Raw genomic sequence first — 13,747 nt, 5'->3', positions numbered from 1 at the left:
TCGTCATCTTAAATTCAAATTATGTTTTTCGCAATCACGAGTGTGTTTGTATGTGTGTGTGTGTGTGGGGGAGTATGTGTATGTGTGTAGCATGTGTGTTTGTGTCTGTGTGCAGTCATGAGTGTGTGGGTAGTTGTGTGTATGAGTGTTTGTGTGAGTGGGGGCGGGGTATGTGTATGTGTGTGTAAGCATATGTGTTTGTGTCTGTGTGCAGGCATGAATGTGTGGGCAGTTGTGTGTATTTGTGTGTATGTGTAGGTGTCTGTATGCATGCGTGTGTGTATGTGTGTGTATGGTGGTGTTTGTGTATGTGTGTGTATGTGTTTGTGTGTGCGTGTGTGTTGGTGCGTGTGTGTTGGTGCGTGTATGTATGCGTGTGTGTGTAGGATATGGATGCAACCTGGAGACGGTTTTCGGTAGAGGAGCAGCATCGTGAGGCCGGCCGCCGCGACGGGTGGTGCTGGCAGAGGGTGGCGCCGCGCCGGTGGGAAAAATGATAGTACGCCAAAAACAGTCAAATGAAAGCAATAAGCAATCGTGATTGCTCACAAAACTTAATTAAACCATGCAACTTTATTTGCACTGTGTGTAAAAATGGTTGCATGATATTTGTGCTGAAAATTTGACTTATAAAGAAGTGACCTTGAAAATATTTTTGTTATTAGAGTTAATTTTAAGCGTTCCTGTTATTTTCAAATGTGCGTATTTTATTCCGCACTAAATATTTGAACCAAACTATAAGCATCTTTTTTCCACAAATTTTCCATTTTAAGGGTGTTTCTTAAACTTGACTGAAGCACAAAAAATTTCTCTTTTTTTTTTTTTTTTTTTTGCAATTATGTTTTCCTTCTTGTTATATAAAACATAAGCCCAATTTTTAATCGTGTTTGTGTGTGTCGTGTGTGGATTTTTTTTTTTTTTTTTTTCATTTTATTTTACTTATTATGTACTAAATGGATAAGGGGTTCGCCAACTTCTTTCGGATGTTGGAAGGGGCGCGCAAAGGTGAAAAGGTTGGGAACCGCTGATTTAAATTAAGCAGTAATAACGGAGGCAGCATATGTTAATGAACCTACAAATGCATCTTTTGTGTAAAGGCTATTGTTTAATCAATTTCTTGGATAATGTGGAAATAATTGCAATAGAGTTACAATAAAAAAATGTTTTTGCGTTTACACATAAGGGATTGATTAATCCTTAATAATTTTTATAAGCTACTTATTAAAATACCACCTGAAAGCAATGAGTTGGAATATTTGTAAAAGAGTTTACATTAAAAAAAAAATCCTTACATATATAATAGCGAACGATCGAGTAACGCTCCTGACGTCACCCACAATGAAACTCTCACCATGGCATGATAATTTCATAATTTGATAATATTTTCTGGTAATGTTTGACATGCAGGGAAATGCTTTATTTTGACAAGATTGGACTGGATCCGGTAACTTGACTGTTTTACTGGTTACGCTGTACTTTTAGGAGAATGAAGAAACGAAAAGTGGTCAACAATGAACGCTATCTGCTGGAGTTTAGGATTAATCCACTGGAGTTAGGGTTACAATTTCAACCATCAAAATATACGAAACAGGCAATTGCTTCGTTCAAATGTAGAAGCAATTTTCACCCGTCATGCCTTGACGGGCGATTTTCTGATTAGAAATATACCTATATCAAGCTATGTAACACCAGCGTATAGCAATACTAAATAAAATAATTTTAAAATATGATGGAAAATTTAGTAGGATACTCACTTTTGTTTCTTGCTTGAAAGTGGTAGAATGTTTAGATCGAATTTCCTCAAGAGCAGCTTTTATCGACCCTCTAATAAATGAGCTTGTTTTACTTTGAAATTTAGTTTAATTTGTCATTCCATAGTCCCAACAAACGCAACGAAAATCGGCGAACGGTAGGGTTAGAGACGAAAAATCGTCTCTTGCGCACCCCGTCCCCATTGCTTGCCAAATCTCATCACGATTTACGACAGTTCGTCATTCACTTATCTTTTATTTTGCATATACTAATCTGAACTATGTTAAATGTAACAATCTCAAAATGGATTTTCAAATTGTAGCAATCTACTGTTGCTGTTGTTACTTGTACCATTCAGATCACCAAGCCAGAGTAGCTATGGAATCGTTTCCAGAATTTTAAAAATATTTTTTTTTTCTAAAAGAGCATGTTTAAAAACATAGGATCTGATCATTTTTTAAATAATTTGAGTAAGTTTAATATTTTTAAAAAATCATTTTAATCGGTGCAATTTCATTGTTTACACTTCTACGTATGACATTACAATTGATGATCTGCCATTCACTGGAAACGCGGTAGACAGCAAGCCTAAACATTCAGCACGCCAGTGGAATACGTAGCAAAGCTCATCATTTCTGACGCCATAAAGACCACACCTTGTTTGAAAAATGGGACATTTAAAAAAAATTAATTAAAAAGTAACTGTTGGAAAAATAAAAGTATTTTCTGTGTCCATGTTTTTCTTTTTCTTTTTTTGCTCATTCTATCAACTTTAGTGATTTAAAGTTTGACTGAAGGAAACAACTCCATTGTTTGTCGATTTAAGGAAGTGAGGGACGACTTCCGTTTTAATGAGCTCCGTTTAGGTAGAAGTCCGAATTAGCTCAAACAGCACACAATCTATCAACATTTCCGAAATTCAGAACAAAACCAAAAACCAAACAATTCCTGGTTCAGAAACCCCAGAGGTATGATTCACGTGGAGAACTTTATGACTACAACATATTTAACGTGCCCCAGCGGTGTACACGGAGGAATTTCAACTGACTTGGCATCGAACCCGGAACCCTCCAGTTAGGAGCCTGGCGCCTTACCAATCAGGCCACCACGGCCTAGTAAAAAATTTATTTAAACATTGATAGAAGAGCTAGCTTTTGAAGAGGCCGCTTAAAAAACTCACGGATGCCGCACGTTCCCTACCTCTGATTTAGACTGTGGTAGATTTGTGTAAAAGCAGTAATAGATAAAGAAACATTCTACAAAAGTCTTTTGCCGTAATTTTATTGTTACCATTTATTTGGTAACATTATTACTATTTAATGTTACCAAATAATTTTATTGTTACCAATTATTTGTTTCCGTTAAAAATGGAGTGCTTTCTAGCCTTGAATCACGTGCCTGCAACTCTTATTATAATTTGTACATTTATAGAACTAAATATGTTATACAATTTTAACATATTGAAATACTTCTGTTCAAATTTACCTCATGTAGAGGCAATAGATCAATACAAGTTGATATCAAAGCTTGTTCCTGATAAAACGCGCAAGGTCTTTCCAATTATATATCGTTGAGGCGGGTTTTTGCATTATCTTGGAAATTTCAAACTGATATCAGATACTCTCTGGAAAAAAATATCATTTACTTTAAAGATAGGATTAACATTAAATCCTGTTTTATCCTACATGCGATACTACGGTGCATACGTTCCAGATCTATCGTAGAGAGATATAGGCTGCTTTTTACGCAACTCCAAACTATCAGATACTATTTGGGAGCAGCGGAAAATGGGATTGTTTCCTTCAGTCAAAAGTAGTTCTTTCAGTCACTGAAATTGATAGAATAAGCAAAAATAAATAAATAAATAAATAACATGGACCCAGAAAATTCTTTCATTTTCCCAACAGTTATTTTTTAATTATTTTTTTAAAACTCCGGCTTTTCAAACAAGGCGTGGTCTTGATGACGTCACAAGTGATGCTCTTTGGCGCATCTTTGTATCGCGTTTCCACGTTATGATAATCAAGAAGCGAATTAAAATTGCGCTCTGCGCTTGCTATCAACCATATCGTTGCCAATACACGTGAGTAAAGATGCGAATTAAATATTTTAGACCGTGAATGGCAACACAGAATGACATTTCATCATTTGTAATGTCATCGGCAAGAAATGTAAACAATGAAAGCGCACCGATTTAAGTATTTTTTTAAAAATATTAAACTTAAACAAAATATTTAAAAAATGGTCAGATCCTATGTTTTTAAGCATGCTTTTTCAGAAAAAAATAAATTTTGGAAACGACCACATTATCATTCTCTTTTAAGAAAAGATGTTAAGTTATGTTTTATCCTACTTGGCGGGTTTGCTTGTTTATGAAAGGAACTTGCTAAATGGCAAGAAACACCAACAAAGAACACTAAGTTTTTACGTAACAAAAATTATAACATGTAAAATAGAAAACAATAGAGCATTTTAAATTAATTCCATTAGAATTATTGCATTTAAATGGGAGAACTTTATAAATTTTAAGTTTTAGTTGTTCAATGGGATCCCATTACATAGAACTTAACATTGCATCAGTATATCGTCAGCGTTCTGGTAAAAGTTATTAAAACTTAAAAAAAAAAAATCACTGCAATGAATTAGAAATTACAGTTAGATATCTCGTAATGTAAAGCAATTATTTTTCATGTTGGATTTGAAAATTCAAATTGACAATGTCTCAAAACTGAAGTTTTGGACTCAGTGACTTTTGCTTGAACGAAGAAGATATTCATATGGTTCAGAATTTTACTAAAGCAAAACAAAGAAAATCATAAGCTGAAGTAATCTACGTGCAAATGGGTTGGACAATCAATTAAAATTTTCAACAAAGTACTTACAACTTGATCTTGTTGAATTTATTTGATACTTTTAGTCTGGTAGTACAGGAAGTACGGTATGTATTGTAAATTAACGATTTAAAGATAAGTCTAATTTCAATTCTCTATTACATTTCTCTTTTCATACTGCATTTGTTTAGCACTTTTGTTCAAAAAATGCAATTTCGTTGTGTTAAGCATGCAAAAGGAGGTTTTTAAACAGTAAAACATTAGGGTTACTAACATCCAGATCAGTGGTTGGAAGTAGCGCGTTACAAGTAGCGATGCTACTGCTACTGTAGTAGCTACATTTTTTAGTAGTTTGTAGTGTAACGCACTACGTTTAAAAAAAAAAAGTAGTGTAGTGATGAGTAATTCGATACAAAAAATATAGTAGTTTGTAGCGCTTTCAGGAAACTACTTTTAAATAAACATTATAAAGAGAGAATCAAGGCTCAAACGAATTTGACTGCCGCAAATTTTACTCAAGTTCATCAGCGGCTGCAATGAGAAATAAGACTCATAAAAATACGAGCAGACCTCAGGCATATAATTTTAACGTCATACGTTCTATCTGTTTGACGGCATTCGTTTGTTTGTGCCATCGTAATTTTCATATTTCTCCAATATTTGTATTGAATAGAGCTTGACTTAAGAAGAAAAGTATATGAATTACCGATAGCCGCCACTTTAGTAACTCTTTTGTTTTTCTCGCTGCCGAAAATGTCCCGTTTATAGCAACTATAAAGGTTCTGAAAAATGTGTTCCCTCAAAAATAAGTAAATAAATGAAAATATATAAATGGCAAAGAAGAACAAATAACTAAATTATTTTAAAATTCAAATTAATAATAACACACATAATTAAAGCATTGGGAGATAAAGGAAAACGAGGGGGTCAGAGATATATTTTAGAAATAAATGAAGGTTGAAATGAAACTTCATTTCTTTATGGAAAAACTTCTCACCATTGTCAATGCAATGAATTGATAAACATTGCATTTTGTACTATTTAGTACCCTTGTATTATTTTGTTATTTACACTTCAGAGAACGTTTCAAGTTGAAACCCTTCAGAAAGGATATCGGTGATGCAAATGATGCTATCTATCTTACCTTAACACACGAAATGTGAAGAGCAATCAAGTCTGAATCAAAAGGTCAAGTAGTTATAAAGAATAATCTCAGATAACATTGACTTTGAAGCGTCCCGATATCTGTCCAACTGGTGGTATGCATTACTTTGCTTAACTTTCCATATGCTTTTTTACTTTTAATTTCTCATGTATTCGCATTGGTTTTCAACTAATGGATCGTCTCTCTCCAATGAAATTAGAAAAACAAATCTTGTTCCAACTGGAATAATACTAGAGGCACTTTAAAGGAATACAAATGAAAACACTGGAAAATTAGGGGGGGGGGGGTATATCTTCAATGCGTTTTAAACTGTTATTTTGGATTGCTACTATCATTAATTTGTGTGGCTGCCTACTTTGTCTAGTGGTAAGAGAAATCTGTTTGCGACAAGAAGGTCCGGGTTTGAATCCCGGCTAGGGCATGGAGGTACTTTCTCTCTCCTGTCCTTTCTTTGTGTGAATGTGTTGTTATGCTGTGAATGGTTGCCTACCCTATAAACGGGTCCTTATGGCATGTGTGTACTGTAAAAGTCGGACTTTACACCAAAGTACGATACAGCTGGAAAAGTGAAGCAGCACACCCCAAGCTGCCAGCCTAGCTGGCACACAACAACAACATTAACTTGTGCGATGCATTTGACTCAATCTTGTCAGGGTATTCAAAGCCAGGTGTCAGAATAAAAAATAATAATTTGAATTTTGACATCTTAAACTCAAGCTATGTTTGTTTGTTTGTTTGTTTTTTTTTTTTTTTTTTTTTTTTTTTTTTTTTGCAATCAGGAGCGAGTTGCAATAGAACCCTACTCGTTGGGTTCAATGTTTCTACAAATGGTTCTCGTTCCTGGGATTATTTATACCCGAAGAAGTATTATTAAGATATACACGATATTAGTGCTAGAATCCGCTGGGCCGTGCGTTCATTAGGCGTTGAAATCAAGATGTGAAATGATTTTTCCTTATTACTGACACGCTTTAAAAAAAAAAAAAAAAGCAATATCTAACACTCGATAAATATATGCAGCGGTGTTAAAATCCGAAAAGTCCTTCCCACATTTTAAATATTCATTGAAAATCAAGAAATTGTAGTATGAATATACGGTTTGCGCCATAACACTTCAAAGTCTCAAGAATTTTTATGACATCGTAAAAAAATGGAAAAGGAGAGAGAAAAAAGAATTTAAAGTGATAGCTGTTTCGTCACAGTAAGAAAAACAAACTTCATATGAGGTGTTTAATCATTATTAAACAGAAAGCAATACCTTTTATAACTAGAATTCAATCTGTGCACTATATGTTGTTCGAACCTCATCCAAACCAGGGTTGCCTACCTGGAAGGGGGGGGGGGGGTCATGGTACAGCTGCGCCGTTGATTTTTTTGGGGGGGGGGGGATGTTTTGAAGGGATTTTTCTCCTTGGGGGGCGGGGCTTTGCAATATTTAGGGTTGTGCGACCTCTTAGGGGTTTGGCACCCCTGTCTAAATTGTACGCAAGTTCATCCCGTGTCCGCTAACGGTCCCCACATTGAAAGTATTACTTTCTGTTTAACAAAATGATTAATCACCTCACATGACGCTTGTTTTTCTTACTGTGACGATACAGCGATTACTTATAATTGCACGTTTTTAATGTTCTTTTCTTTTTCATTTTTTTTACGATGTCATCAGAAAAAAAAAAAAAATTTCAACCTGTGAAGTAGCAATCGCATATTATTCATACGACAAATTTTTGCTTTTCAATGAATTTTTAAAATGCGTCAAAGATTTTTCTGCTGAGAAAAAATTAGTGTCAAGAAAAAAAAAACATCAAGGTGGGGGGGGATGCAAATAATACCTGTAGTTTTCTAGAAGCTCGATTTTCAAGAAGGAATAACATTTCCTAGCTGCTCTATATAGGGTGTTTTGAACTTTTGGGCAAAACTTTAAGGGGCGATCACATCAGGAAAAACAATATAATGTCAAAAAAAAGGGTCCCAAACGTCTTCCGAAGGAGATAGGCGGCATTAAAGTTTAGAGTCCAAAATATCAAATGGTCATAAAAAATGGAAAAATTGGTCGATTTGTTTGCAGTTTCCGCTAACATTATTCTTTTTATTAGTATTTTCTTGAAAATAAATTTTGAAGGTGTAGTTTTAAAAATGCCGATAGAGGGCGCTTTAGTCTTTGGAGTAACGAACAACTATTTTTTACCGCTATTTTTGAATCTCATTAGATTTTTTCTAATGCTTGGATTTAAACTTAAATTTTCAGCTCAAAATCAGAATCATTGGGCTTGATTAAGTCGCGCAAAATAAAATGTGTTCAGAAGTTGAAATACACCCTCTGTCACAAAAAAAAAAAAAAAAAAAAATTAACCCAGAAGGACTCTTTTGAACATTACCCAGGGAAAACGAAAAAAGAAACCCATCGCTCAAGTTTCAAATGGGAGAAGGGCACGAAATTTCACTTATCCCCCGGACGCTGCTACACCTCTGAGAAACACGGGGGGGGGGGGGGGGGATACGATGTTGATACAGTTCGGATATGTGAAGGGGGTGGGGAGAGTGCAATCTTTAAGTTTGGCTTAGGGCGTAAATAGATGTTAATTCAGCCCTGGCTATACAAGACAAAACACGGCGTGGTATGGAGTGAAATAGGTTACTTATGAGCACTAGGATTAAATCGAGATTCATCGTTGAAGATACCATGCCTCCTGTCTATCACAACCCAGCTAAAGAAGTGCAGCGAAAATATAATTGACGAAAATCCAATCCATCGCAATGGACAAGGGTTCGAGATACCAGCATCTTTTAAGTCTACTCGGGATTGTTTTTCTTGATACCATCAGTTTCTCGGAAGGTGTTAAGGGGCATGGAACTAATGTTAGCGACCTTGTTGATACGGTAGTGGCCGCTCTTATAATGTGCGATCTTCGCGCTCATTTCTGTTTTTAGAATGCCTTAACCAACCGCAATAGAGTGATTCATTTATTTTTACCTATACTAAGCTACTACCATATCGCTCCGACCGAGGTGGCGGCAGATACGCGCGCACAACCAACCTGCTTCTCTGAGACCTACTGTAGGTCCCTTTAAAAAGTCCAACAATTGTTCGTATGCCTCAAAAAGGTCGTCCTAGTCACAATAGCGTCCTTACAACTCGACAGTTCCGTTTGAACTGCCCTTTGACACTAGCATTCACAGTTTCAATCGTACCTATCTACGCATCTTGTATGCGCATAGCGCGCTTACCCTTTCGTCACTGGCAACGAAAATTTAATCATCTCTTACCAATCTACATTTTTGCCGAGTTTGTTGGTTGCAACTCAATTCACTCTTGATGCATACACTTTTTTGTAACAAAGTACATTTAAACCTTTGAAGACAGTTTAGTTTTCGCTACCTAATCACTCTCAACAATTCAGAACTTGAGCTCAAAATTTAAGTTTAAGTTCAAGCATTGGAAAACATTTAATGAGATTCAAAAATAGCTGTTCGTTACTCCAAAGTGCGTCTTCTCTCTATCGACATTTTTTTAAACAAAATCTTCAAAATTTATCTTCAAGAAAATACAGATAAAAAGAATAATTTTAGCGAAAACCGCAAACGAATCGACTAATTTTTCCGTTTTTTATGATCATTTGAATTTTCGAACCCTAAACTTTAATGGCGCCTATCTCCTTCGGAAGACGTTTGGGACCCTTATATTTCCTATTATATTGTTTGTCCAGATGTTTACTGTCCCCTCTGAAAGTTTTGCCCAAGAGTTCAGAAACACCCTGTATAACTTAAAACAGGAAAAGCAGCGCGAACGAAAATTTACTTCTTGTAAATCATGGGACGCGCTGTTCTTCCTATTTGATAAGATGTTTATCAATGCTTCCTTTTCCGATGAAGAAGTTTCACTTTCGCTACAATCGAACTGAAAGTTTCACGTTGCACTTGTCACTTCATTCACAAAAATTATTCATCTATATGACCAAAAGTATTGGGACAGTTTCAAAAATTCACATTTTTAAGGATTTCTCAAGAAATAAAAGACCAATTGCTTTGTAACTTTTGTCCCATAACAGGTATGCTCAAGCTGTCAATTTCCAATGAAAATTATATCATCCTTGCGTTTCGGAGGTCACAACTTTGACGTTTGAAGAGAAGCACGAAATAAAGAAACTGCAAAAGGACTAGACTCGTATTTTGTTGCTCAGCACTACTAACTATAGTTTTCTTCATTTTATCTGTATAAATATTATTGTGAAAACTTTACACAGCAGGCCCACCGCTAAATTACGGCACGAGCCGCCACTGATATTGATGAATGTACCTTTGTGTCAGACAATTTCAGCCAATCTTTTTTTTTTTTTTTGAACCTCTTTGTTCCACAAATATCCCATTTTCAAAATTTTTTCAAATTTGATTGAAGCTCAACACACAGAATAATCAATGCGTTTATTTTTTGGTAAATTTGTTTCGCTTTTTTTTTAGCGACCATTTTAAGTTCGTAGCAATATTTGTAATTCTATATTTTGCAATTATGTTTTCGTGCTACTTGTAAACTATGTAACAGCATCAAACTAAAAAAGATCTCCCAAATTTTACTGTCTATGTTTATGTGTGCGCTTTTTTTTATTCTTGCTTGTTACTTATTACCTAGTACCCAAGGGGTTTGCCGATTTCTTTCGGAGTTTGGAAGGGGTTGGGAACTGCTGTTGTATACCATCGAAAATGAGGCAAACAGATTAAAATGTTTGTTGCATTTTCTGTATGAAAATAAAATGTAATAAAATAGCATTGGACTTAAATGAGATATAACTTTTTATTATAAATAATCATATGTCATACAAAAATAGTTTTACAGAATTTACAATAAAGGCAGATAATTACAGTTTATGCTTGAAATATGTAAATGACTAGTTATAGGCATGGTCAAGAAGAGTTTTCCTTTAATTTGGACTGTGATGCTGCAGTTCCAGTTCATAGAAAAAGCTAATACTCACGGTTGTAGAACTTAGAAATTGCACTTTTATAGCTGTGGAATTTTTATTCATTTTCATATAGTTTGAAATAAATTGGGGAAAACACTGGTTTGACAGGTTATGGTCACACTTGATTAGTTATGGGCATAAAAAGAAAAACTAGTAATGGTCATGCTAGCTGAATTCAATTACTTTCAGTAAATGCACAGAAAAAAATACTCAATAATATTAAAACATATAAATATTTTTCTAATATAATCAAATTTTAAGTTTTTTGGATTTCCAATTGGCGAAACATTAAAATTAAAAAAGGATAACTGACAAATCGCTTTTGAAAAGTTTGTCTTCCCAGCAACAAAAATAAATAAATAAATATACCGCTGCACTTTTTATTTATTGTATGCCAAATTTAGCTTATGTTTTATCCTCAATTCTATATAATAATTTTGAGTGAGAATCGCCAAAAAATCGATTATAGTCATATGTGCTCTTGAATAAAACACCAACTTTTACTTGACGAATTATGGGCACATTATCTTGAAAAGATCTTATCTATTTAATAAATGGCAAATATACTGTCCTCCTATGGCAAGTTGAGCTCCTCTGGCTGGCCGATTAAACGATTTCATTTGTTGAAATAGGGATGAGGGAAAACGGCTGAAGTTCAAAAGTTTTCCCAACTCTGCGCCTAACAATTCCTCTTCTTACTGATTGCTCTCCCTTGAAAGAAATGGACTTGCTCAAGGCCATACCTCAACTTCTCAGAGGCAGTATACCTATGTAATACAAAAAGGCTTTTGATCTGATTAAAAAAAAAAGCAATAACAAGTCCTTAAGAAAAAAAACCCTTTAAAAATTTAAATGAAAAAAAAAAAAAAAAACTCCTGGTGACTGAAAAGCATTAAAACAATAAATAACACTGAAGATAATAACTTATGTTTGGAAAAAACATGAGGGTGTTCTTGAAAAGTACTATTTTGAGAACCCCTCAATGGTGTTCCTGAAATATCAATTACAAGCTTGATATTGGCAATACAAGACAAACCTGCTCAGCAAGGGGTTGGGTGCCCACAACTAGTCATTTATCCTACTAAAGTTAACAGTGGAATTAAAAGAAATATTTCAGAAAAAAATAATTTTCCACGGCAAATCTTTAAAGTTATCTTGTAATTATTCTTTTGGCACAATTTAAGTGAGACAAATTATTATTTTTTCAATAAAAAATCAAAAGTTTCGATACAAGCAAAAGCATAAAATTATGCACATGTAGATGTGTTTTAAATTATACAAAATGTATTTATACCTACACTTTTATTATTCCAGTCCTTTGAAATTATTAACCAATAGAATAAAAAAAAACATTTGTCAGTTTAAAAGACTTGAATATGCTGTTTTTCGTGAGTGAAGCAAAACAGCTATTTATGGCAAAAAGCAATATTGATAACCCTTATAGAACACAAATTACATTTTAATTACATGTCTTTTTTGAAGCAAAATATAAATGCTGATAAATTTACAAATAAAAGATTTTGATTCCAATAGTGTTAAAAAAATTAGAGTTAAAACATCATTAAAAGATTACCATCTCTTTCTCCCCTCCCCCTATATTCCTTTAACTATGTGACCAGAATTATCTTTTATGTAATATGAATATTTAATTTTTTTTCTTCTATCTTTCGAAACATTTTCCAAATAAATTATTGTACAAAACACCTTATGTACAGTGGCTCCCAAAAGCGCTCGTACACTTTGAAATTTTTTAGTAAAACAAAATAACGCAAAACTGAATTTGAATATGAAGTCCAATATTTTTTCACATCATTCCTATGCTATTCTAAATAAAACCCCGTAGTTTTTTCAATATATTGCCGGATCTTCTTTTTGGAATGGGTCAAAAAACGAAGAAACAGAGAAATAACACGCCACAAAAATCATCGTACACTCAAATATTTTCAAATCAATTCATGATTAAAATTATCAGATGTCGTCTTTTTATTATTTTTTCATTGTGTTAACACTGTAAAGTCATTTGGCTTTAATTTTTTGTTTATTTATTCCCTAGTATTTTACTTATTATTTTTAAATGGCTGGCATTTGTAAAAGACCAAAAAAACACCATTCAAAATTTGAATTTTTTTCCTCACAGTAGCAGTAAATAGGTTTGAAATGTCTCTAAATTAGTTAATTTATTCCATTCTATAGTAAAGTGCTTACTAAAATGCTTTAAAGAAAAAAATCGGACCAAAAACAAGGTAAAAAAAAAGGTCAACCGGCAAAGTTGAAAAAGCGTGATCAGAGATTTACAGTTAAAAAATTTATGAAAAATACACATTTGAGTGTTGTAAAAGTTTCTGCAGAGTTAAATGAAAATTTTTGCATTTAATTTTCACATAAAACTGTTCGCCAAGTTCTCTGATTAGTTTAATTAAATGGGACTTCTTCCCACAGAAATTTTTTTGGCCGTGCGAAAAAAGAAAGCTTACGCTTTTCGTCGCAAAATCAATGATAAATAAACTCAAAACGTTTTGGAATTATGTCTTACTTACAGATAAAAATGAATTTAACACTTTTGATTAAATTGTTGTATAGTTGTAAAAAGAAGAAAAATAAAGAACTTGATCTTAAGAACTTAGTTGGATCAGTTAATCATGACAGTGAAGGTGTTGTTGTGTGAGGGTGCATATCAGCAGCAGGACTTAGTAGTTTGGAATTTTTTGATGAAATAATGAACCATGCTGTTCATTTAAATATTTTAAAACCCAATTTTAAACTCTTAGCCAAAAATTTGGTTATCGGAAACAACTTTGTTTTTTATCAAGATAAAATAAGAACACGGTTTTCAACGTTTACGTCTGGTGCCTCAAAAATTGTCTTAAAGTTTAGAAAATACCACTTCAATCTCCAGATTTGAACTAACTGTAACATATTTAGAGATATCTGGACCCTAAATTACGAAATTATGGCTTTGAAACGAAAATAGAGCTGGAAACTTTAAGACTCGAAGTGTGGTTGAACACTTACTCAGAAATTATGCAAAAAAAAGAAAGAACTAA

Source organism: Uloborus diversus, chromosome 8, assembly GCF_026930045.1.
Source record: "Uloborus diversus isolate 005 chromosome 8, Udiv.v.3.1, whole genome shotgun sequence".
NCBI lineage: Eukaryota > Metazoa > Arthropoda > Arachnida > Araneae > Uloboridae > Uloborus > Uloborus diversus.
Note: the sequence above shows the minus strand (reverse complement) of the source record.